At 34.1% G+C, this 27326-nt stretch overlaps 1 long non-coding RNA gene across 2 annotated transcripts in view; it reads right to left on the bottom strand.

Annotated features, from left to right (window-relative positions):
• LOC144578973 (uncharacterized) overlaps positions 1–27326 on the bottom strand; it is a 61087-nt gene that overhangs the window by 7913 nt on the left and 25848 nt on the right. Inside the window, exons 2-3 of one of the 2 annotated variants that reach the window (XR_013525659.1) lie at positions 26418–26623; positions 207–24106 (exon numbers count right to left, since the gene is read on the bottom strand). This is a non-coding gene — a long non-coding RNA (uncharacterized LOC144578973). Of the gene's footprint in view, positions 1–206; positions 26624–27326 lie in introns of those variants that run through there. The other variant, XR_013525658.1, reaches the window with a different exon arrangement.

The raw sequence follows: 27326 nt of genomic DNA, 5'->3' as shown, positions 1-27326 counted from the left end.
CTCTTTAGTGTTTTGAAGATAGGTAAAGAAAGATCATCTCTTTTAGTAGATTTTAAAAAGGTTCTTAAAATATTCTTTGGCAATCCAATCTTAATTTATGAAACATTAAACCACAAATAGAATTGTCTCATTTAAAAACAATTAGAAAGTCTATAGATTATTTTGTTAAGATTTTTATGAAAATATAATAAACTATAAGTCCTTTTTCAAAATTCTGAAATTCTCTCTGTTTCAGATATAAAGTAGTTCTCCAGAAACGTCAAATGAGTTTTACAAAAAATTATTGTTGAAAGTAAATGTCACGTCTTCACAAATCAGTTTTCATGACCAATAATTATATATTCATCTTTTTCATTTTATGTTTTTTAATTTATAAGCATATATCTAATTTGAAGTTTCATGTTAACCCCCCTAAATCTGTGGAATATTGTAGCTTTATCTAATGTTTGACTTTCTTTTATGTCACAAAATTAATTATGAGCTTCATAATTTTTTACATAATAAAACAATATCAGCTTGGAAAATCAGAATATTTTCTAGTAATGAATCAAAACCTTGCCTAGATATAGTTTGGACTCTTTTTGATAAACTGTGTTTTAACACCAATGTACTGCTAAATTTAAATATCAGAGCTGTAAGAAAGTTCAATGGCTAAGTTGATACCTCTGTAGTAAGAAGAACTAAAGAAAAACATGGTTGGGCCCGGTGTCTCATGCCTGCAATCCCAGCACTTTGGAAGGTTGAGGCCAGTGGATCACAAGGTCAACAGATGGAGACCATCCTGGCCAATATGGTGAAACCCTGCCTCTACTAAAAATATACAAATTAGCTGGGTGTAGTGGCACACGCCTATAGTCCCAGCTACTCAGGAGGCTGAAGCAGGAGAATTGCTTGAACCCAGGAGGTGGAGGTTGCAGTGAACAAAGATCACACCATTGGAAACTATTAGTCACATATTCCTTAGAAATATTTTTTAAATGGGCTGAGTGTGGTGACTCACACCTGTAATACCACCAACTTGAAAGGCTTGGGCTACAGGACCACTGGACGCCAGGAGTTTGAGACTGGCCTAGGCAACATAGTGAGAAAGGGTCTCTTCAAAAATAAAAATTAAGAAATTAGCCAGGTGTGGTGGTGCATTCCTGTAGTCATAACTACTTGGGAGAGTCATTTGAACCCAGAAATTCAATGCTGAAGTGAGCTGTGATTATGCCAATGCATTCTAGTCCTTCAGCCTGAGTGACAGGGCAAAACAGTGTCTGAAATAACTGAATAAATTGATAATAAAATAGCTTATGAAAGTAATATTTTATCTATACAACATAAAAAAATTACTTCCTTCTTAAAAACTTCAAATCAAAAGCCAACAGCTTTCTCCCAGTTGCTACATTTGAAAAAATTCATAGACCCAGAACCCCACTACCTAAAGGCAGATTTGATTTTCTTTAGTTGTTGTGAAAGTGTGGTCCTTTGTTCAACATCAGCATCACTTGGAAATGTAGTAAAAATGCAGGTCGGGCGTGGTGGCCTGTAATCCCAGCACTTTGGGAGCCGAGGTGGATGGATCACGAGGTCAGGAGTTCAAGACAAGCCTGGCCAATATGGTGAAACCCCATCTCTACTAAAAATACAAAAATTAGCTGGGTATGGTGACACTCGCCTGCAAGCCCAGCTGCTTGGGAGGCTGAAGCAGGAGAATTGCTTCAACTTGGCAGGCGGAGGTTGCAGTGAGCAGATACTGTGCCACTGCACTCCAGACTAGGTGACAGAACAAGACTCCATCTCAAAAAAAAAAAAAAAAATGCAAATTCTCATGAAATATTACACCCCAGGTACCTCAGAAACTCAGAGTTTGGGCCCAGTGATCTTTTTAAAAACCCTTTAGGTGATCCTGATGTATGCTACAGTTTGAGAACCACTGTTCTTAAGGATGAACGGTGTGATTTACAAAACCTGCCCTAAAGAGAACTGTGTCCATTTGTTTGAATGACTATGTACTAGGAAATTAATATACACACATCCTGGAAAGATGTTTAGATACTAGTTCTAAATGGGTCTTTTTCCTTGGGCATGTCAGGGAGTTTACAATGCTGAGATCATAAAGTTTGGGCTCAGGTTTATCTTCCAAAAGGCCCAGGAAGTCCACAAATACTATATGAAGTTATTTCTTGAGTTCTTGAAGGAAAAGTTAAAATAGATACATTTGTCAAATGACATCATCTCTAGCTTGGTTCTCTGACTCTTAAAATGAGGGCCATCCTGAATGAGCCAGTGGTATGGATGAGACTGCCCATGCATACCAAAATATTAAACCAAAAACAATGCCACATTCCTGGAAATTTCTAGAGATCTGCGAGGCTGTTAAAAATCTGAAAGATGCAAAAATGATTTTCTTATCACACTCTTCTTTTACATTATCTGTTTGGTGAAAAATCGGATGAATCTTAGGTCATAACTATAACCACCTTTGAGGTCAGAAATATGGCATCCTTGCTAAGTAATTCAACCCCGTTTCTGGCACCTAGTTGCTACTGGGATCTGTCAAATTTATTATTTTCATGCCAGTCAAAAGTTATATCACAAACAGTGGTAGGGATAGAAATCCAGCTTAATCCTCATTTCTCAGGAATAGTTCAACTCTATTGTTGTCTCATTATCTCACTATTGTACCTAATAACATTTTACTATGTTTTTCTTTTACTTTTTTATTTTTTACATTGACAGATAATGATGTATGTATTTATCTTGTACAACATGATGCACGTAACATGGTTGTTACTTTTGTGGTAACAACACTTTATATTTACTGTCTTATTTTTCAATATGAAAAATTATTAAGTATAATTACCAGTTTATAAAATAGATCTCTTGAAATTATTTCTCCTGTTAATTATATTTATTTTCCTTTGGGCAGCATCTTTTTACCCCCAGTGCCAAACACTCAGCCCCTATGATCAACTTATTTGGATTCTTCATATATATATTTGTGTTACTTCTACAACTGGCTTCATAAGTTCCTCTAGCTTCATCCATTTTGACAAACACAACAAGATTTGCTTTTCATGACTTAATAGTAAATAGTATCTCATTGTATATGTAGGTATATGTATGTATGTATGTATATATATACACCACATTTTCCATTCATTTATGGAAACTGATTAATTTCATATATTTGCAATTGTGAATGGTGCCGCAGTAAACATATGTGTAAGTCCTACTACTAGTAGTGGGATTGCCGCATTATATGGTAGTTCTAATATTGATTTTTTGAGAAAACTCCATACTACTTTTCATAATGGCTGTACTAATTTACATTACCACCAACAATGTGCAAAGATATTTTTCCATGTCCTCACCAATACTTGTTTTTGTCTTTTTGATACTAGACAATAAATATAAGAGGACATCTCATTGCAGCTTTGACTTCCATTACCCTGAAGACTAATAATGTTGAGCATTTATTCATATACCTTTTTTGCATTTATATGTATTTTTTGGGGAACTATCTTTTTAGGTCTTTAGCCCATATTATAATCAGGTTGTTTTCTTGCTATTAATTTGTTTGAATAGCTTATATATTTTGGATATTAGCTGCTTATCAGTTGTAGAGTTCACAAATATTTTCTGCCATTTTGTAGATTGTCTCTTTATTCAGTTGTTTTTTGTTTGTTTGGTTTGTTTTGCTATGCAGAAAATATTTAGTTTGATGTAATACCATTTATTTACTTTTGCTTCTGTTGCCTGTGTTTTGGGGGTTGTATTAAAGAAGTCATCATGGAGCTTTTTCTCTATGTTTTCTTCTAGCATTTTATCATTTCAGCCTTTACATTACATTTATAATCAATTTGAGTTTATTTTTGTAAATTATGTGAGATAAGGGTCTAATTTCATTCTTCTGCATGAGTATATACAGTTTTTCTAAAACAATGTATTAAAGAGATTATCCTGTCTACTTTGCCAAAATTCAGTTAGCCGAAGATGTGCGGATTTATTTCTAGGCTTTTTATTCTGTTTTGTTGTTCTCAGTGGCTTTCTCACCTATGACAGTTGTCTTCACACGTTTTGGCCCTGGAGCACATAATGCAAATGTAAGAGCCCCTAGCAAGGGCCAGAGAAAGAGTCCTTTGTCAATTGCAAAAGCCACAGGCAGAGGAGAGGAAGACCCAGCACTGTCTTGACTTCACTGGCAGTCACTCTGTGTCTGTTTTTATATCAGTTTAGCTACTGCATTTTGTAGTATATTTTAAAAACAGGTACTATAATGTCTGCATTTTTGTTCTTTATGCTCAGATTATTTGGGTTATTCAAGGTATTTCGTGGTTATATACAAATTGCAGAATTTTTATTTCCATTTCTGAGAAGAATGTCATTGGTAGTTTGAGAGATTTTATTGAATCTGTAGATTTCTTTGGGTGGTACAGAGATTTTAACAATATTAATTATTCCAATCCATGAACAATGTATATCTTTCCATTTATTTGTGTCTTCCTCAATTACTTTCATCAATGTTTTATAGTTTTTAGTGTATATTTTATTACTCTTTCTACCTTTCTATCTTTCTTTGCAGATAAGTTATTTTCTCTAGTGGTATGTTTTGATTGATCTCTCTCTCTGTGTGTGTGTGTGTGTGTGTGTGTGTGTGTGTGTGTGTGTGTCTGCTACAGGTTTTGTTTTTGTGGTTACCATGAGTCTTAAACATTTTATAGTAATAACAGACTTTTTTCAGCTGATAATAGCTTTGATAAAAAAAACTACACTTTTACTTCATTCCTCATAACATTATGAAGTTTTGATATTAATTTTGCATCTTTTTATATTGCGTATCCCTAAAATATACTGTAACTAATATTTTAACAGTTTTGTCTTGTAGCATTAATATTAAAGACATAAGTAATTTATATAATTCCAGTATTAGATAATTCTGTATTTGTCTGTGTACTTTTACTAGTGAATTTTATGCTTTCAGATGTTTTTGTGTTTCTCATTAGCAACCTTTCCTTTCAGCTTGAATAACTCCCTTTAGCATTTCTTGTAAGAGAATTTTGGTTGTGATAAATTCTCTCAACTTATGTTTCATAGTAAATTATTTCTCTCTCCTTAATTTCTGGAAAGCATAATATTCTTAGTTTCTGCTAAGGTTTCTGCTGAGAAATCATCAGCTACTCATTTTGAAACTCCCTTACATGTTATCTGCTTCTTTTGTCTTACCGATTTCCAGATCCTCTCTTTGTGTTTCATATTTGACAGTTTGATTATAGGATTTCTTAGAGTACTCTTACAGGGATGGAATAGAGTTAGAGACCTTTGAGCTTCCTGTCCCTGGACAGTTACATCTTTCTCCAGGTTTGGAAAATTTTCTGCAACTATTTCCTTAAATAAGCTTTCTACATCTTTGTCTGTTTCTTCTTCAACTTCTCTGACTCAGAAAAAATTACTCTTTTTGCTGCCCCATTAATCCCGTAAGATTTTGTTATTCTTTTTTATTCTTTTTTTTTTTCTCTTGTCTCTCCTATTTTCACACATCCTTTCTTCAGGTTCACAGATATTTTTCTCATGCTTGATAAATTTTGCTACTGATGCTCTCTATTCAACTTTGCATTTAATTTATTGTATTTCTTAGCCCCAACATTTTTGGGTTTTTAGTTCAACCTCTCCATTAATTTTCTCAATCTGGTCACATTGTTTCCTTATTTTGTTAATTTTTTTTTATGTGTTTTCTTGAAGTTTGCTGAGCTTCCTAATAGTATTTATTTCAAATTCTTTTTCAAGCTGTTGCTACATCTCTGAGTCTAACTCAGTAACTTGCACTTTACTTTGCTGGTTTGGTGATATCATATTTCCCTAACTATTCTTGATCCTCATGGCTATCTGTCAATGTTTGCATATTTGAAGAAGAAGATACTTATTCCAGTTTCCACAAAGTTTTTTTGTCTGGGGCAGACCAGAAGCTTAGGATAGATTCAGCCCGCATGGCACTGCCAGAAGCCTGAGATGCACTAAGGCAGTCATGGCGCTGGGACACTAAGTCATGAAGCTTAGTGAGCTGCCTGTTGCTGAGGGCTATCTGGGACCCAGGACCACTGACATTGGCTCAGCAGTGGTGCAGTCCAGGGGCTGAGTTCTCCAAAAAAGTCTGGCACCTGGGGTTGTGTGATCCCACCTGGCACCAGGTCAGTTCTAAACAGTTAGTCCATCTGTACTGAACTGGAACGTAGGGTAGTGAATGTCTGCCCAGTGCTGGGTTTTACTGTGATGGGCCTAGTGTCCAGTCCAAAACAAAGTCCTTTGCTTGCTTCTCTCTCTCTCCCACAAGTGAATGATACCTCTTCCCATGCTGTGCTCCCTGTGTTTGGGGGAGGGGTGACACATATGATGCAATACTGTCCTTCTTACTCTCTTCAATTTCTTATTATTGTGCTATAATCAGGTACTGTGATCTCTCACCTGTGTTCCTTCAGTATTGGGAAAGTATTCTTGCATGTCAATAGTTAAGTTGATTTTTATGATTTTATACCTTCATAGATTATGAAAATAAGACACATGTGGTCCTTGCGCTAGAGATCTTGAGATTCTTTCAATGACTAATGGAGTTTTGTGGTTCTCATTATGGAGAATGGAGAGAAGGAGAAAAAGAAGAAAGAAGAAGGAGGAGGAAGAGGAGAAGGAAAGAAGAGAAGGAGGGGAAAGAAAAGGGCAAGCTGATGTATTTTTTTGTTTGATAAATAGTTGATTCATGTCAAATGAAATAATACTGTTTCTTAATGTGAGTAAAATAATGAGCATAGATATTAAAGAATAAAAGAGAAGGGCATATCTATTGTTAGACTTTTGCTCGTCTCTTCCCTAATCTGCTTGTTATAATGGAGAGGGGCAAGTTTTTAACTACTGAATGTTTTATTTCGCAGACTCCAGTATCAACTTTTTACTGCAGGTTATCAGCAAAATATTAGACGCCAATGTATCCCAATTCCCTCTTTACATCAGCTAACTTGTCTGGCAGTCTTTATTTGTCCTTTATAATTTCAACTCCCACTCTCATCAGCAGGTTAAGCTGCTGTGTTTCTTGCTTCTTTCAGTTGATCAAGACTTCTGGGGTACAGAAACACCATTATTTTCATATGCCTCTCATGAAGAGGCAAAACTAGTGGATCTTGTGTCTTTTTTGTTCTGGATTATTTTATCAGCTCTTATATAGCTTTCAAGTTCTTCATCACCTATTTAAATGCAAACATTCCCTTGGCAACAATTTGTTTAAAATGTTTTACCCCAGACAATGACTGCTATAAAACTTGAGAAATATGGTCACTTTCCTATAATGCAAGAGCTTCGGTAGATTTCAACACAGGGTTTGTTTTATTTCTTATTTCACTTTTATTTTTAGAATGAGGTGGTTGTTACGTGCAGGTTTGCTACACGAGTAAATTGTGTGTCACTAGGGTTTGGCGTCCAAGTGATTTCATCACCAAGGTAGTAAGCATAGTACCCAATATGTATCTTTTCCACCCTCACCCTTCTCCCACCCACCACCCTCAAGTAGACCCCTGTATCCATTGTTCTCTTTTTTGTATCCGTCTGTACTCAATGTTTAGCTTCCACTTATAAGTGAGAACATGTGGCATTTGTATTTCAGATAAGAAAACATTAACCAAAATAGACACAGACATACTTTAAAGGGGATTTGGGTATCATTACATCTTTAGTGGGGGTTCTTTGTGCTACTCATGTAACTTCTGCCTTCATTCTGGTGAAAGGTATTTGAGGGCTACAGGTAAACTTTCTGGGGTCAGCACAAGAATTAGTATGTAATAATGCCTTTCCATTCTAAATGCATATATATGTTTATAGTAAGAAAATGTATGAGCTGTACCCATTGTTACATCTTTATAAGATATAATTCTAAAATGTAGCTAACAGTAGTATTTTCCTTTAGGATAGGAACTCAGTTTGTCCTTATGGTAGTTGACACATATACTTACTTGGATTCTTTTCTTCTCTCTGGTGTGTAATGCCATATTAGTTTGCCAGAGTCATCATAAAGAAGTACCGCACACTGGATGGCTTAAACAACAGAAATTTATTTCCTCTCAGTTCTTGAGGCTGGATGTCTGAGATCAAGGTTTCACCAGGGTTGATTCCTTATGCGAGACTATGGAAGAAGAATGTTTCAGGCCTTTCTTCTTGACTTTATGTAAACGGCCGTCTTCTCCCTGAGTCTTCACATCTTCCCTGTTTGAGTGTCTCTTTTTGTGCCTAAATTAGCTATTCTAATGAAGACATCAGTCGTACTGAATTAGAGCCCACCCTAATGACCTCATTTTACCGTAATTACCTCTTAAAGTTTGTATCTTCAGATACAGTCACATTCTAAGTACTCAAAACTAGTATTTCAATATTTGAATTTTGAGGAAAAATAATTCAGTCCATTAAAAATGGAGGCAGCAATTGTTCCCCAGAGTCATATTCCTTTCTATAGCAAAGACACAGTCAGTGATCATGTTATCTAGCCTACCTTTCCTTACCTGTATGTGTGGCCTTATTACTAGCCCTTAGCAAAGAATGCTATGAGAAACGGCAAGTATTACTCCTGTCCAAGGTTTTAAGGAATTATCTGTGCCTCCTTTGTTTCCTTTATCTCTTTCTGTGGGTTTCATAGTTAGAATGAAGAGGCCACAACCTAGGGGATTTGGAGCCATAAAAAGGAACTGGAGGAAAGTATGCATTGCACGGACAAAAAACGGCCAATCTGCAAGCAGATATATATATCAGCACTGACTGTTCTAAGACTATTATAAAGACTTGTTTGTAGTCTGCTATGCCTCAAAAATGTTGGCATTTAATATCACATAGCTTTCACCTAATTCATAAATATATAGAAGAAATGGTGGAGGGAGCAGTGGTGTCATCAGTTTAGCAGGTATGTTGCAGAGGATTAGGGATTAGCAACTTCAGACTGAAAAGTTGAAGACTTTTATTACTTAGTGGTGAAATATCTGAGAAAACTATAGCTATCTGTAATAATTCTGAAGACAAACCATGTCCTACTGAAGTCTGTAGTTTTAGGAAAGTGTTTGGAAAAAGTGAGAATGTTCGCATTTGTTAACTTTTACTTACTGTAAATGTTTACATTACATTAATTACTGTAGTAATTAATTTAAAAGTAGTGTTCTGGGAAAAAGTATTAATTTATTGTATATTGAACTAAAATGCCCTCTTTTACCAGTATAAAAGTAGCATTCTGGGAAAAAGTATTAATTTATTGAATATTGTTCACTTTTATAATTTTCATCTAAAATATTTGCATCAAAATTCAGTCTTCAATGTAAATTTGTTGTTAGTAATGATAGTTTTAAGTGATAAAAAATGTTAATGGAAAATTCAGGCAAGAGGAACAAGTAAATAAGATAATAAATGTGGACAGCAAATTCAGTTAACATTACATTAATTAAACAAAAGTTTAATTAATTGAACATAAATTACATTAAATAATTTAGAAAGGTGTTATTATTAGCCTATTATTCTATATGCTATGACCATGTGTATGCATTATTTAACTCCCATTTATAAATGAGCACAAGTAATAAAATTAAAAATAAAATTTAAAAGAGGGATAAAAGTTGACTAATTCAGAACAGTGGTAGAAAAAAAGGTGGTGAGAAGATTGAAGCCACACAATTCGGGGAAAGCCTAAAGCTTCCAGTTACTAAGCAGTGAGAAGTATTACTAGAAAAGGGATTTGCATGGCAAAGATCCACTAAGATTTCTTAAAGAGAGCATATCAATCATTCGGTAAATACTAAATTAGGAAACTTTTCTTTCCATCCATGCTAATTATTTCAGTTTGCATGAGGATTAGAAAGAGCCAAGCTTGAAAATTAAACTAGAAGAAAATTTTGGTATGTTTAGTCACATGTAATTGACTAATAACAACTAGATCAGAAGTCTATTAAGCTTTGCAGAGAATAAAATTAACAAGGAAAATAAAAAAAGAAACAAAAACCTCATCTAAATGTACTGCAGTTCTAAAACCTTCCTATGTATCTAAATCTTTGCAACTGAAGGAAACAACCCTCTCCCACACAGGGTATATTCCTCAGTGCCCAATTCAGAAGTAATCATCAAGGATATTGTGACACGAAGATTGGAATCAAGTGCCTACAAAGAATGCCAGAGATCTTGAGCCCAGTATATAAAAAAAAATCCCCCCTTTCCGAGCTCAGGGACTCAAAAGGAGTTTATTGTTGCCAAGGACCAATATGTATGTATGACTACTATATGTCTCTTATTCTTCTATTTTAACATAGGCTATTTTTTTAACCAAAATTATGTTGTCCTTAGTTTACCATTGCACGTTGTGGGAGCTGGGTAAGAGGGTAATTTATTTTTAGTTTATAAGTTTCCAGATGATGTGATACCAATTTTGAACATAAATAGTATGCTCTAACTGAGATATTGGACTTTGAAACATAAGGAGTACCTGGGATAGACATTGGTTTTCTTTTTTAAGGTAACAAGAGAATATAGTGTTTGAGTTTGTGGAAGACTGCAAATGACTTTTTTTATTGACCAGAAGAACAGAGTGTGGAAGAAATGGCAGATTGTTCCTCTTTAAATTCATCTCCTCTTTATCCTGAATACATAGCTACATTTTATCTCTCAGGATTCCTTGGAGTTAGGAGAGACCATGTTACAGTCTTTCTGCCAATGGAATTTTGGCAGAAGTGATAGGTACAGCTTCCAGGTCTTGCTGAAGCATCTATGCAATAGTATCCAGTATCTTTCTCATTCCACCAATTGGATGTGGATTTACAGAGTTTCTGTCAGCTGGGTCCTCGGCTTTTTTTTTTTTTTTTTCAAATTTTTTGTAGCAACATCACTCTCTCTTCCCCTTATTGACCAGAAATAATCATAGTGTACTTTGATATGAGTAAGAAATGACTTCAATTTTGTTAAGATAGTGAAATGCAGACATTAACTAGAAGTAGAGTAGCTAGCATAGCTTCTCTATTAGGCTCCACTCATTTTAGTTCAATGCCCTCTTCAGTGTTCTGGGGAAAAAGTATTGATTTCTTGAATATTGTTCATTTTTATAATTTTCATCTAAAAATGTTTACTTCATCAATCAAAATTCAGTCTTCAATGCGAATTTTTGTGACTAATGATGTTTCAATGATAAGAAAATGTAAATGGAAAACTTAGGAAAGAGGAACAGGTAAATGAGATAAGAAATATGGACAACAAATTCTGATTTTATTTAGGGTCCATGTGGTCACTAGCTATAGGTTATGGTAGCAACCGAGTAAATCTAATCTTGTCAACAACTCATTTAAGAAGTTATCCTTACATTACACTGTATCTGAGGATGAAATGGTTAGATATGAAGGAGTAGCCATCTACGTTGTATTTTCCTGACTGCCTTTTATAGGTGATGTGGTGCACACATTTCCTTAAGTGAACAGATGGAACAGATTAGGGTTAGGAATAGGACTCATTTCTCTCTAGGTGTATCCAGCTTTGTATATTTCTGGCAGGTGAATAGATATAGTAAGTGTTCAGTCGTGACAACATATTAGGCATTCTGCTTTATTTTTCAGTAAGCCTATCCTCCAGTGATTGTATGTTAGATTATCTTCAATACTCCTTTCACCAATATTTTGAAACTGGTTTGCTTTTGCAACTGATGTCTCCATTGTGAAAGTTCCATTTAAGGGATTGAGTAGCTGGGAAAATAAATTTTGAGTCTAAATTTTTTTCTTTACCTATAATGCAAGCTCCTGGCCTTATTGAATTCTCTTTATTTGTGGTATGCTTTATTATGTGTCTGAACTGTGATATAAAAATGAAGTCTTCTTACATTTGAAAACATGACTTTTCTTTTATCCCCATTCTCTCTTTTATTATTTTCTTTTTAGCTGAGCAATATACAGGTTTTGCTGGGTGTCACCAATGCTCTTCCTCTGTAGGATATTTGCTAATGATGCTGCAACAGATGTGTTGTAATTCTCACAGTAACACAAGAGAGCTGTGTGGTCTGGAGAGACGAAATGTACAAAAACAAGTTGGAATCCATAAGAAAGTAAGGAGAAGGTCGTATTAACCAAATGTTACATTTTCCAAAAGGAACCAGTAGTATATCCTTATGTGCTGCCTAACAGAGACTTAGGAGAAACATTAATTCAAATATTAATTCATATTCATCTTTTTTCTCCAATGTGGTGACCCAGAGATAAAGAAACAATACTACATTGATTTTCTTTACCTTGGTAGTAAACTATTAATTCATTCATATGCTTTTAAGGCATTTATGAAATATATCACTTTTTTCATAGATCCATAGTCAATCAATTAAATATTTCATTTTAAAGATTAAAATATTGGCTAATTCATGTTTAATGATGAAGTGCATATGGAATATTTCACTATTTGTCATGGATACATATGTAATAGGTTTTATTTTTAAATCTGGAAGATCAAAATATTAAGACTAGAAAAGTTGTTTGTCCCAAGATAACTGCCTGAATTAGAGGTAGACAGCGAATTGGAACTCAAGTCTTTTGCATTTGTGTTTACTAGTCTGTGAATCCAGAAATCTTATTTAAAATCTATTTAGGATGGGTCGTGGTGGCTCCCAGCACTTTGGGAGGCCAAGGTGGGTGGATTACTTGAGGTTAGGAGTTTGAGACCCGCCTGGCCAACATGGTGAAACCCCATCTCTCCTAAAAATACAAAAATTAGTCAGGCATGGTCGTGTGTGCCTGTGGTCTCAGTGACTTGGGAGGCGAAGGCAGGAGAATAACTTGAATCCAGGAGACGGATCTTGCAGTGAGTCAAGATTACACCACTGCACTTCAGCCTGGGTGACAGAGCGAGACTGTGTCTCAAAAAAAAAAAAAGTCTATTTAGGCAATTACTACAAAAAGCTCATTTCAAATGTGACATCTTTCTGTGGTAATTTTTTTTTCTTTCTAATATTAATGCAATCAAAGGTAGCATAACAATTGTTGTCTTTTCTCTGCAAATAACAATATGCTGTCAGAATGAGTGTAGCATAAATCTCCATTCAAAGAGTATATGCCAACCCAATGCCATTCATACAAGGAAAAAATTCCCTGGAGCATAGGTTCACATAGTAAATAATAGATTGAAATAGAAATTGCCTGAATGAAATAGCTTTAGGTTTTTGCAAGATGAAATATTTTTGGCTATTTTTATATTGTGTTTGTATATAAGTGTTTATTGTATTTTAAACATTTCTCTTTGCAATCAGTAAATGTGGCTGAATTATAATCAAGGCTTTGACATTCATTGACATGATTTGTTTAAAAGTGTAAATTTATACTCTTTTTTAGCCTAAGAAATTTAGGTATCCATTGTTTTATTTTGAACATAATAAATTTAAGTGAAACAGCTCTGAATCGAAAGAACGAAGACACTGCTAACATTTTGCCTTTCCACATAGTTACTTATCATCGATGAAGAAACACATTTAAATTTAGAGAATCTTATACTAACAGCAATAAAATCTTATCTTTTCAGAGGCACAATCAATTCACCTTGTTAACTTTTTCAAATACCAACAGTAAAATTCAATAAGGTTCTATTTTGTTTCCTATAAACAAAAAGCAAATAGGTCTTCAAATTTTATTCATAGATGTTGAGAGAACCATACCAAAAAAAAAAAAATTCTGTAAATTGCATGTGGAATACACAAAGCAGTTACATAAAATTTTAAAGGTAAATAACACTAAATCATAGTTCTTAGTTTATTTAGACTTCATATTTTCAAAGATTTAGTGGGAAGAATAAGGAAAAAGGAAAGTTACCATGAAGATAAAATGTTTAAAGTTAGTGTGTGTGGAGGTAAGCATGAGGCCTGTATTAGTCTCTTCTCCTGCTGCTAATAAGGACACACCTAAGACTGGGTAATTTATAAACGAAAGAGGTTTAATTGACTCAGAGTTCAGCTTGGCTAGGAAAGACTCAAGAAACTTACAATTATGGCAGAAAGGGAAACAAACATGTCCTCCTCCTCCTTCACATGGTGGTAGGAAGGAGAGGTGCCAAGCAAAGTGGAAAAAGCCCCTTATAAAACCATCAGATCTCATGAGTACTCACTCACTATCACAAGAGCAGCATGGTTCATTAACTCCCACAACACACGGTGATTATATAAACTACAATTGAAGATAAGATTTGGGTGGGGACACAGCCAAACCATATCAAGGTTTGTTGACATAGGTTGACATACAGTATTCCTAAGAATTCTTTTTAGAAGTTATTCTGCATATTTATAAATGACATCTACTTTCAGTGAGAAGACCACAATTACTCTGAAGTTTTAAGTTTCAGTGAAAAAAAATGTAAGGAGATATTTTCCATGTGTACAATAGTGATGTTATGTTTTATTTGTTATCATCTATGTAATACAAAAAGAGTAACATGTAAAGTTCATTTTCACCTTCTATTTCAGTCTATTATAGTCCTTTATGTAGATGGTTTCCAGAAGTCATCTAGGTCTTCCTTACAATGTGTACCTTCAAGTCTTGCTCAATATTAATGGTGCAAAGAAACGGTTATGGAAGACAAATAGAAAAATCAACTTGGAAAATGAATTTTAAAATCATGGAGTGAGAAGGAGGGAAATGAAAGAGGCATGCCTCCCTAGGATCATGCTACCATTTTGTTTAACTCTATCCATGTGGAATAAAGCCCACTTTCCAAAATCCTCCATTGCTTTACTTGTAATTTTTTGTCTGCTGCATTTTCTCCAAAGGATCAAAGCCAATGCCTGTCTGCTTTCCTGCAAGATAAATTTGCCCTCACTTGTCTGGAAGGATTTGAATTTTTAAAAAGTTGTGTAATGTAAGAATTATTGCATTTGGTTTGGGAGAATTGAAGATGAACTGGCTGGAAACCAGAAGACCATTCCTTTAAAGTTTTCATCTTGTTGATGAAAACTATAGTCAAAATACAACATGATATGTAAAGCAAAAATGTTCTTTATGAACTTTTTATATTTGGTTAAATATAAGCCAAAATGAAAATTCAAGCAATGCAGCTAGATGAGTATTACATATATGGATTCTGAATCCAGTCCTTCATGTTTTAAATCTCGATGTTGCCACCTCTTAGCTCTTCTTTGCTCTGAAATAATTTCCATGATATTTGTCAACCTCAGTTTCCTCACATGCAAAATGAAAATAATAATATGTCTACAGTAAGCACTGTTTAGATGTAAGCTGTGTGTTTTCAAAATAATGTCCTGCATAGTATGTTAATGGTAAATTATGCAAAACATATTAAAGTATATTTATGAAGCAAAAGAAGCATTTTAATTAGTTATATTTAAGACCTGCTTCAGTGTGGACCTATGTGATATGTAATATACTGCATGTTCTAGGACAAATTGAGATGTAAAAGTTATGAAATGTACGGTCTACTGTCCAACATTTAAAAATCATATTTTTTATATTATATAATAATTTTGTCTTAGTTTTCTCAACTCAAATGATTATCATTTCCATTGAGGTGAAACAGTTTGAGTTTTCAGGACCCACATTCACAGAAATCATAAAACTTTATAGAATGGCAACTTTTTCTTCTTTCTTAATTGGGAATACTCCCCCCTTGTCTATGAATAGCTTCTTATCTTCCTGTGTGTGCCAGCTTAAAAATCTCTTCAAAAAGACCCTTTTGTGACCTTAGCTTAGCAACTACCATCCTCTGGTTTTGGTTAAAAGGCTTGTAACAAACTGATATCATCATATGCATTCCACTGCACATTTGTTTTTTACATTTACCACTGTGAATATATGTCAGTTTCGATCTTTCATCCTTAACCTTCCCAAGGGCTAGCATAATGCCAGGGACAAAGTAAATGCTCAACAAATATTTGTTTGAATACTGTCAGCTAGTTATGACTGCTATTCTTACATTGCAATACTTTGTTTTGATTGTTTGCTTCTCTTAGATTTCATCCAGAAAAAATATTTTGTCTTATATCCAGCATTTTTATCTAAACCTGGACAGCTATTTCTCTTTGGTATTTTTGGGGTTGTTGTTTTGTTTTTCTCCACTGAACTTAGGTTCAGTGCTGCTGATCTAAGTTAACTGACGTTTTTACTTCCAAGTGACCTAGAAATAAAAATAATTTATATGTGGTAGAGAAAAGCCCTTTTTTAATCCAGAAAAATGAAAGTTAGATACAAAAACAGAATGCTCACTTGATGGAAAATTAGAAAATAGTTCTTTTTTAAAGTATGACATTATCTTCACTTTTATGACAGCTTTCATTAATTTTAAAATATTCTGCCAATGGCTGCCACTTTTTATTGAACTGTTGCCTATTATAACTCAATGTTTAATTATATACATTTACCAAATGAAAGTTAAATAGTGAATCTATAACTGTATATGGGTTCTGTGCCAAAACCACAACAACAGTAATGATCTTGTTTCTACAGTTTTCTAAATATTTCATTAGGGAAAAAGTCTTCCAATGTGCTTCTGTGGCTTTCCTTCTATTGCTTATTTTTTTAACTATTTACTTAACTAAATGCAATACGCATACCTAATTATTTACTTAACTTGATGCAATACGCATACCTAATTATTATTGCGAAGTGCAAGGTCAATCCAAGGTTGTGTTCATTCTCTTCTTGTGTATCTATTTATATGCTACCTTTTCAAACATCCATGCTAATACACAGGAGCAGTGATGCAGAGACATTATCTATTAATTTGCTAGGGATGTCATAACAATGTACCACAAACTGGATAAACGATAAAATATCATCTCACAGTTCTGGAGGCTAGATCAAGTTGCCTTAAGGCTTAGTTGCTTCTGAGAAATATGAGGGAGAATCTGCTATCTGCCTGCCTCAGCTTCTGTTAATTGCTTAGAAATCTTTGATATTCTTGGGCTTGTAGACACATCATCCCATCTCTTCTTTCATATTATTATGGTATTCTCTTTGCATACATGTTTGTCTCTTCAAATTTCTTATTTTCATAAGGTCATCAGTCATATTGGATTAAAGGCTTGCTCTACTCCAATAAAACCTCATCTTATTACATCTATAACAACCCTATTTCCAAATAAATTCATATTTTGCAATACTGGAGGTTAGAACTTTCTCATATGAATTTTTTGATAAAACAATTTAACCCACAGAATATTGTCCAATCTTCTAACTGATATATAAACACAAGATGCTCAGATTGACTTTATCTGATAAAAGGATGCTCCTCAAAGAATGCAAAAATGCACAACAGTCATCAGTCATTTGACCAGATTGATCAAAAATCAGTCAGTTTTTGGCTAAAATAGTTTACTCTCTTCAAAAAAATGAAAACCTTAAAATTGCTTACTTACTTTTTGGACACAGTCTTTCTAGGTTATAAATTTGGTTAGGGATTGACATATGTCTATGACACATGGACTTATATTTCCCACTCATTTTTCCTACTCTGTAGCTGTAAGGAAGGAAAATGCCAGAAGCTTTATCCTCTTACATTATCTCTTTTGTTTCAGTTTCTAACTTCTGCTCCTCCAGTTTTAACTTTATTTTCCCTCTGTTTCCTTTTCTTTCCAATGGCAAGTACTGCTGTGTAAATGCAATTATAGCAAATAGTAAATCTACACAACTCAAGAGGTAAGAAACTCTTAAAACCTAACTCTGGTATACCTGTTATATAGGTATACACACACACAAAATAAAATTTTTAATTAAAAAAAAACCTAACCATGATATATTACTCTTAAGTAACTATTAAAAGTAGCTGGCCTTAAAAAAAACTCATAAACAAGACTTTGATATTCATATTCAAAAGAGGCAAGAAGATGGCTGGCTTTGACATGTGAAAATCATTGATTTCAGTAATCTAGAAAAAGTCTCATTTTAAAATTATGAATTCTTTATTCAAATAAAGAACTAGAGTTATCTGATTTCAATACTAAGGAAAATATCCGTGTAATTTACTGAAAATGAAAAAAAAATAGTGATGAAATCATTCATGCACTTAGAAACCATATAATGACTAAAAAGTTAGAGATATATGAAATATGCTATATTTCTAGAAATAGGTCCTAATCTCTTGCTTGAAAACACTATACACGCAGTTATGCTATGTTTTTTAATCAACTGGCAATGCTTTGTGGTATGGTTTGGCTCCATGTCCTCACCCAAATCTCCTCTCAAACTGTAGTCCTCATATTCCCTGTGTCTATAGAGGAACCCAGTGGGAGGTGGTTAGATCATGGGGCCTTTTACAACCCATGCTATTCTCGTGACAGTGATGAGCTCTTATTAAATCTAGTGGTTTTCCAAGGTGCTCTTCCTCCTTCACTCCTCACTCTTCTTTCTCCTGCAGCCATGTGAAGAAGGTCCTTTCTTCCCCTTCCCCATCCGTCATAACTGGGAAGTTTCCTAAAGCCTTCCCAGCCATGTGGAACTGTGAGTCAATTAAACCACTTTCCTTTATAAATTGCCCAGTCTCAGGTAATATCTTAACAGCAGGGTGAAAACAGGCTAATACACTTTGGTAAAGATCAGTAAAATGAGAATCTGCACTTCTATTAATATATCTGTTAACCAATTTTTTTTTTCTTTTGGAACACCATATAGTTAATACATAACAATTAATATTCTTTAGGCTAACAGTGGTAGGTCACATGGTAGTTTAAAGTCTCCAATCCTTTTTTATTTTAAGCACTATTTTATAAGAGCACCTAATGAAGTCAACAATCATCAGATAGAGAACTGAAATGTCAGCATGGACTAATTCTGCAAAATTGCTCATTATTCACTGTCAAAACTAGCTTATGAACTTTTAATAGAAAAGCCCCCAAAATCTGAGAATAGAATAATTAGAACAGATGAGATTGGTCTAAGTGATGGGGTGATATATTTCAATTCCATGCCTTTATGATTTTATAAAATAATGCATATGAATTTCAAAATAACTTATTTATAATAAGGTCTATGGCCTTTAGAATTTCTGTATTTTATTATTTATGCTTATCTATGTCACAAATTTATAGATCAAGATGAGTCAGTCTTTTTGCTCTCAGAACCAAAGGTAAAATGAACTGTAAATATTGAAACCTTTATAGAAGACAGGTGTTATTTATTAAATATGCTTATTTTTCAAATTTTCTGCTCCTTTTCAACTCTGTATAACCTTTCACTTACCCCTGCTGATTCTCTGATGTTCCAGGGGTCACACCTGTTCTTAAGGAAGTGTGGGAGGGAGTGGGTTGGGAATTTGAGAGAAACACCTGGGTGAACTTTGCTGTAAGGGATCTTTATATATTGCTCAGTCTTTTCACCTTCTGCCCCATTGCCTTCTCTGTTGGCAACAGCAGTATGCCTTGCTGCCCCATGGGTGAGAATTCTTCCTTACAGGCAAAATAACAGCAAACAGCTCTACTCTAAGAATATTGAGCAGTTTTTGCTTTCAATAAAAAGCTCAACACTAAGAATATAAACATAAGGAAGGGATTTTGTTATAAAATGATACATAAACATTGAAACATAAAATATGCATTTTTAGGAAAAGGAATATCTAGGATTTATTCTTAGCATTTAAAGTAGTATAATCTTCAGCAAGTTATTTAAGATATTGGAACTCATTATCTTTATACATAAAATACTGTTCAACTAGATGATGTATAATATATCCAGTTCCTCTAGTCTGTTTCTAACTGTTTGGCATTTAGATGTAGGGGCAGTTATTCGCTTCCAATTGTTCATTCTTTATTCCACTTTCCCCAAAACACAACTCTAAGGCTTTACCATTAAAACTCTACTGCCTTTGATATTGAAGCCACTGGAGAATGTGGTATAACAATGCTACAGAATTAAAGGCAAGAAGTTGGTTTCAAAAAAATAAGTAGGGGTGAATTGATTAAGCTTAAGTAAACAGATGCTAAGGAGCCACAATACTGCTTGCATGATGGTACCTGCTTTAACACTTTCACTCGTCTCTGGTAATCTGCCTGACAGTATGTCAATTACACATGCATTAGAGTTACCAAAACTTTTCATTTAAACACATCCTTTAAAAATGATTTTAATACTAAAGTGGAGAGAATGTTTAATGTCACTGTTTTCTTGACCTTATGAAATGGATGGAATAAAGGATTAGAACAGTGGTTTTACCACCAACTAACCATCTGTCCAGTGTGTATAATGTGTCAGTTTTTACTAAGCTGTGTGTATCATCTCACTAAAAACTCATAAAGATCATATGTAGTAGAAATAATTATCCCTGTTTTACAGATGGTCAGATGGTTAAGCCAAAGATCATTATGCTTATACAGTTAATCTGTGGCCCTAAGAGCTAACAAATAAAAGAAATGAGATTCAAGTAAAAGTTTAACTTTAAATCTTATGTTTTGGCTGTTACTAAATGTTAGTATATTCAGATAGCAAGGATTTGCAATACTGAAGGAAGTTTGAACAATGTCACATTAATTTAATATTACATATATTTTTATCTTGATTTGAATTCTTGAATTTTAGTTTAAGATTACATAAACATAGTTTCTCCATCATTAAAAATCTTTCTAAATATAATTTAATTGATGCCTGTATTCGTTTTCTGTTGCTGCTGTAACAAAAGGTCACAAATTTAGTGGCTTAAAACAACACGACTTTATTATCTTACAGTTTTGAGAGTCAGAAGTTCATGTTGCTGAGATAAAATGAAGAAGTTGGCAGGGCTGAATTTATTTCTGGAGGCTCTGGGGAGAATGTTTCCTTGCCTATTCCATCTTCTAGAAACTACCTCCATTCCTTGCCTCATTATCATTTCCCCCATCTTGAAATCTAGCAGCAGTGGGTTAAGTCCTTCTCATATTGCATGACCCTGACCTACACTGCTGTCTCCATCTTCCACTATTTTTTTTTTTTTTTTTTTGGAGATGGAGTTTCAATCTTGTTGCCCAGGCTGGACTGGAGTGCAATGGCTCAATCTTAGCTCACTGCAACCTCAGCCTCCTGGGTTAAAGCGATTCTCCTCCCTCAGCCTCCAGATAGCTGGAATTACAGGCATGCAGCACCACCCCCGGCTAATTTGTATTTTTGGTAGAGACGAGGTTTCTCCATTTTGGTCAGGCCAGTCTTGAACTCCCAACCTCAGGTGATCTGCCTGCCTCAGCCTCCCAAAGTGCTGGGATTACAGGCATGAACCACAGTGACCAGGCTTCATCTTTCACTGTTAAAATACATGGAGGTCACCTGGAGAAAATAATTCAATTTTAGCATCAGATGATTAATGGCCTTAATTTGGTCAACTTTAATCCTGCTTTGCCATGAAAGCTAATATAGTCATAGGCTCTGGTGATTAGGACACGCGCATGTTTGGAGAGTGGCACATTATGCTTCCTTCCACAATGGCTGAAATGATATTTTCAAACTCTATCCTAATGTTTTATACTGCCATTATCCCATCTCTGAATAAATTTTATTAATGTTAAGATTGTTTCCTTATGATATATGATACCTGAAGGTAGATAAAATTTCAAACACATGTGCGTACATTATGTATTACTTGCCTAATACAAATTTCCAGTTTCTTGAAATCATAATTGTGTATAAGTTAGTCTTCAGAATATGCCGTAATTTTTTATTTTAATGTGGTATTCTTTAAGATCTCTGTACATTTGTGAATATATTTATCTTGATTTACTACCTGAGAGGTTAAAATACTAAGTGCATAATTTATAGTTATAATTATTCCCCACTGAAGATTTGTAAGAATACCATATTTTCCCTGTCATCCAGCATTTCATAGGTGAAATCTTGGGCTAGAAGAGTAGGTGAATATTTATTCTCTGTTGTAGGATTAGGTAATTTACAAAAAAAAAAAAAAAAAAACTAGTATGATAGGGAGAATTGCCTCTAACCAAATCAATACTGTAATTCCCGTAATGTGGATATATGTTACGTTACGTGGAAAAAGGAAGTTGACAGATGCGATAAAGGTTAAGGACCTGAAGAGTTAGAAAGTGTTCTGGACTATTAAATTGGGCCTAGTCTAATCACATAAACTGTTAGAAGCAAATAGATTTCTCCAAGTAAAAGTCAGAAAGATGTGGCAGAAGAAGAAACACAATCCAACACTAGCTGAGAGCTAGCAAGGAAATGGGCACTGCAGTCCTATAGCCACAAAGAACTGAATTTAGCCAACAACCTGGATAAGCTTGAAGGTAGAATTCTTCTCCAGAGCCTCCAGTAAGGTACACATCCCTGCCAAACTTGGATATCATCTTTGTGAAAACCTAAGCAGAGGGCTCAGATAAACCTACTGAGACTTCTGACAGACAAAACTATTAGATAATAAATGCGCGTTGTTTAAACCAAGTATGTAGTAATTTGTTTAGGCAGCAATGGAAACCTAATATAAAGTTTCTTAAATTGCAGTCAATTAGCAATAAATGAGTAAGTGTCTTTTGAAATAGTTCACATTTCATTCCATCAGTCAAATTGTCAAAGATAAAAAAAAAATTAATGTCATGTAGGTTTAACCAGAGTGCCTGTATAAACCATTCATGAAAATATCAATTTGTTGTGACTCTTGGAAGAACAATTTGACATTATGTGCGAAAATTAAAATTCTCATTCCACTTGGTTTAATACAAATATAACCACACCCAAGCAGACATGAAAAAGGATGTATGTTAACTTTAGAAGTGTTCATATGAGAATAGCTGACATTGCATCAAAACTGTTTAACTCGATATGGAACAGTAATGCAATAGAATGCCAGGAAGCAATTTTCACAATCAGATGGATCTATATCTGTTGTCATAAAACAATTCCCCATTTTTTAAGTAAAATAAAGTGCTGAAGAGTGCTTTGTTATTGTCACATTTGTATATGGATCTGTAAAATATATCATAATGTACAGAATCTTTCTAGATGAATATCTTAAAACTGGTCAAACTAAACATTTACAGATGACATGATACCTGGAAGTCCAGGCTGAGAACATTATACTGTAATTATTTGTTTATATTGTTTGAATTTTACCATGTGCCTATATCTCCTTTTATAAAGTAAGAATAATTAATAGAAATCCTTTGAGAATTTTCTAGGTATGGAAAATTTCTTGTTGTTATTATCTGGATTATGGTAGTGAAAAAAATTATAGACTCAGTTTATTTTGTTTTAGTCTCCCAAAGTATTATATTTTTGTGCACGTCTCTTTGCTTGTTGCTTTTGTTCTTTTATTTTTTGTGTCTTACTCAGGAATATCTATAACTTTAAACCTGGATCCCCATCACTGACATTGACACAAATTCATATAATGCTTTCCACATGGTATACATAGTTTTAACACATACATGACCAATATGAGGCAGTGGACAGGACATACTGATATGTAAAGTGGAAGATGAAATATTCATGATAATGAAACATTATGTCTATCTGTAATATGGTTTTAATTCTAGTGGAATTAATTCAGTTGAAACATGACATTTACTATTAGACTAAATGGGATAGGCATTACAGTGTAAAATGTTAACTGTTTCTCGGTAGCAAAATATGGGGAAAGTTGAGTTTATCTCTGTTTCCTATATTTTCCACAATTAACTTGTAAGACCTTGTCATTAGAGAAAAAATTATTTTAAGTAGCTTATATACAATCAGGAAATGACAGTTCAATAATCTCTCTCCACCACTGTTAACTTAGGTACAGATAATAGAGTCTACAACAGGGCTTTATCTATTTAGAGATGAATGACATGGATGGGCCACTGACGGTGTTTTCCATGATGGTTTCGTAGTCCTACTTTTTAATGTTGTATGCATTTCACTTTCGAATTGTCTTCACGGGCATGTTATTTAAAAGCTGATAGATGTTTATTAGTTGTTACTAACCACCCTCTACTCTGAAATGTGTCCTGATTCAAAACAGAAAATTCATGTGTTTTTGAATTGTGTACAACATATAGCTTGTTCAAATTAAGTATATCTTGTTATAAATGAGAATTAAACATGGGATAATGCTCATCTTACCTGAACTGCCTACTTTTGGTTCCAGAATCAAGGCAGCTGTCGTAGTAGTCAGGTGAAGTCCATGCAGACATATTTCTATTCTGCAATAACAACTCAGAGATTTATTAACTTTATATTTTGTGAACAAAATAAAAATATTAGTTTTAAACCGTGAACTCCCAACAAGGAATGAAATATATGTATTTATTTATCTGATATGTTACTGAGCATGAAAACTAAATTTTAGATGAGAATTGCCATTAACATTCAGTTATAAATTACCAAAGCATATGAAAGGCATTTGGCCTTTTTTGTTACTGTTCTGGTTAATTCAGGTTTCTCTTCTTGCTTTGTTTCTATTTTGTTGATCTTGTGTTCTTCTGCAACACTAATGAGATTTGGGATATCACTTTCCTATATGAATATTCTTATTATTCTTTTATTAAAATGTAGATTTTTATATCTACATTGCTTAAAATTCACTTTGGGTTTGCATCTTCAGAAATTGTTCTCTTAGGAGAATAAACTTCTCTCTAATGTGTGTTGCAAAGTCATTGCCTCTAGTTACTCATTAGTGGAAAAAAAAAAAATCCTTATTCACATTGTCTTGAAGTTGCCTGCCTATCTCTGAACCTTCTCTACCAACTGGATCCATGAACTACATGTATTTTGGTGCTAGAAACTGCCTTGCAAACTCATCTCCTTTTAAATAAATAGCAACTTTGTTGAAAGTTTCTTCTATCTTTTTGTTTAAATGCTTTCATTCTGACTATTCTTTGGAAACTACCAGTCTTACTGACTAAATGCTGCAGCTAAAAATGAAAAGTTTGTGTCCATCATCAGGGCTGCAATATGGTGCTGTTCCAACTTCTCTGTAACACAAAGGGGAACTATTCACGAAATACATATCATTGTTTACATATTTATTAGAACAATTTTTGGGATAGCATGCATATTATTTTTTTTACCAAAATTAATATTTTCTGACAATGTTTTGATATATGGAAGTGTCTCAGGGAAGAGATGCTTTTTGAAATTACTGAACAATGAATCATATGAGTTAACATTGGCTACTATTGTAGCAAGGGATTGCTCACTATTGATTGCTCACATTGTTCATTATTGTAGCAAGGGATCTGGGAACTGATTTTATTCAAATACATTTAGGCAGGAAGTACAACAAAATGGTTAAGAGCATGGTCTTCTTGGAATCAGAAAGACTTGGTTCAAATAATGTTTCCTTTTGTTTGTTTGGTTTTCCCTGCTAGTTGTGTAACCTTGGAATATGTATTCAACCATTGAGAAATTTGGTTTTCTTATCTGGAAAATGGGAACACATAACAAAATTGTTATGTCAAAACAAAATCAATGGCTCATGAAATATGAGAATACATTGGTAAAATGGGAAATAAGTATATGCTGCTGAGCCAGCAACCTGGGAGACTGAGGGAAAGAGTTGTGTTTTGAATGTGTATCATGTGCATGTACATCATATTTAAATAAATAAAATAACAGCATTTTAAAATGATGCTGCAGATAAAATGCTTACCAAAGTGATTAGCATGCAGTAAACATGCAATGGAAACTCTTAGACATGCATCCGTGGCAATTAGAAACACTGTCCCAAATGGCCAGAACTGCTGGATGATCTGAATAGATTTGATAACTGAAAACTATAGGGAAAAGTCTAAGAAGGAGAGGCTTTGAGTGCATTCTATAGAATGAGCTATTCTAAATACGAGTAAAGTCCATTGCTTCCTCTCATCTTTTTTCTCTGACCTAAAGATCTTTGATCTTTTGGTGCCCAGAAAAATAAAGATCTTTGATTTTTTGGTGCCCAGAAAAAAAAATACATCTACTGAACACCATTTTAATCTCAAACTACCCACAGAAGTTCTAGAGACAGAATACCTGATTGAGAGCAGATGTGGAAGTCTGGAAAAATAAACGGAATGAGGCATCGCTTGAATGTAACCATTGCGTGCAAAACTACATCTTTCAAGCATTTTGTTGCTCTAAGTTTTTAGTGTTTGCAATATCATGCACTTTTTAATCCTCTTTTCTCAAAGCTGTTTCCATGGATCATCAGAGATGGGATGGAGCCCAGGAAAAATGTTTAGTCACAACCCAATGTGGGTCTAGGGGAACCTTTAGAATGAGATATATAGGAATATTTGTGTGGCATGTTGGATTTTCCATAAGCAGCTGGATTTGGGATGGATTTGGGGTGTAAAATATTTATTAAAGATTGGCACCTGTGAAATAAAGAGGGAGAAAAGGATTGAGCAGAGGGAGAAATAGACTTGTAGCTCTGACAAAGCTTTAGCCAGCCAAGTAGGTAGCTTTGAATTGAGTGCTGCCCAACAGAGTTGCCCAACATGGGGTTACAATGGCTGAGCTATTATAACCCACCTTGCTCCTTCAGTGGATACAAGTAGCTCCCCCTCCTTTTCAGCCCCACACACCAAGGCCTCAGGCAAAGGCAGTTAAGTTAGATTTGAAGAAGCTGATAACTGGAGACTGGTGACTGCACTTCCACAGCCAGGCATGAAGTGTCGATGGACGCTCTGGGAACACATCTCTGTGACTTTCACTCTCATATTAGAATTCTATAATGACTGATAAAAAGAAAAAGCTCATCCAAATGCTGTACTTCTACACGTCTTGAGTACTTATATTTTAATTGTTTATATCCTCAAGGAAACTATTCATTTTCATTTGTAAAACCCAAGAGAGATAACATAATAATAAATGTATGAAGTATATATGTTTTTAAATACCTGCCAGGTATGTATGGCCCACGTTTTCAACACAATATTTAGACCGACACTCCAGAATGTCTCTTTATTTCTCTCTATATAACTGTATGTATCGCTTTTTGCAGTTTCTCTTTTATTTCCTTTTATTATGTAGATAGATAAGCTTGATCTCATACTTTTTCAATTAAAACTAGGAAAGATAATGCATTCTTTCATTTAAATATATTTGAAAGAATAACAGAATTTACTATATAGAAAAAATATATAGTAATATTATCAATTATTCTGGTGTAGAGAAATTTTTTGTTGATAAATTTGATATCTAAGGCTAAAATAAGCTCTTTAAAATTATATGCATTAGGTTTTATATTTGAATAAATTATTTTTTTAAATAAAATGTGAAGGGCATATTTTTCAAAATAAGGGCCTATTTCCACAGAAGAGAGAAATTCTCTTTTTTCATATTTTAATAAATGAACGCTTACACATAACCTTGGCAGTTAATATCCAGTGATATGGTTTGGTTTTGTTCTCACCCTAATCTCATCTTGAATTATAATCC

Source organism: Callithrix jacchus, chromosome 1 (genome assembly GCF_049354715.1).
Source record: "Callithrix jacchus isolate 240 chromosome 1, calJac240_pri, whole genome shotgun sequence".
Taxonomy (NCBI): domain Eukaryota; kingdom Metazoa; phylum Chordata; class Mammalia; order Primates; family Cebidae; genus Callithrix; species Callithrix jacchus.
Note: the sequence above shows the minus strand (reverse complement) of the source record. Positions and strands in the feature narration are given on the sequence as shown.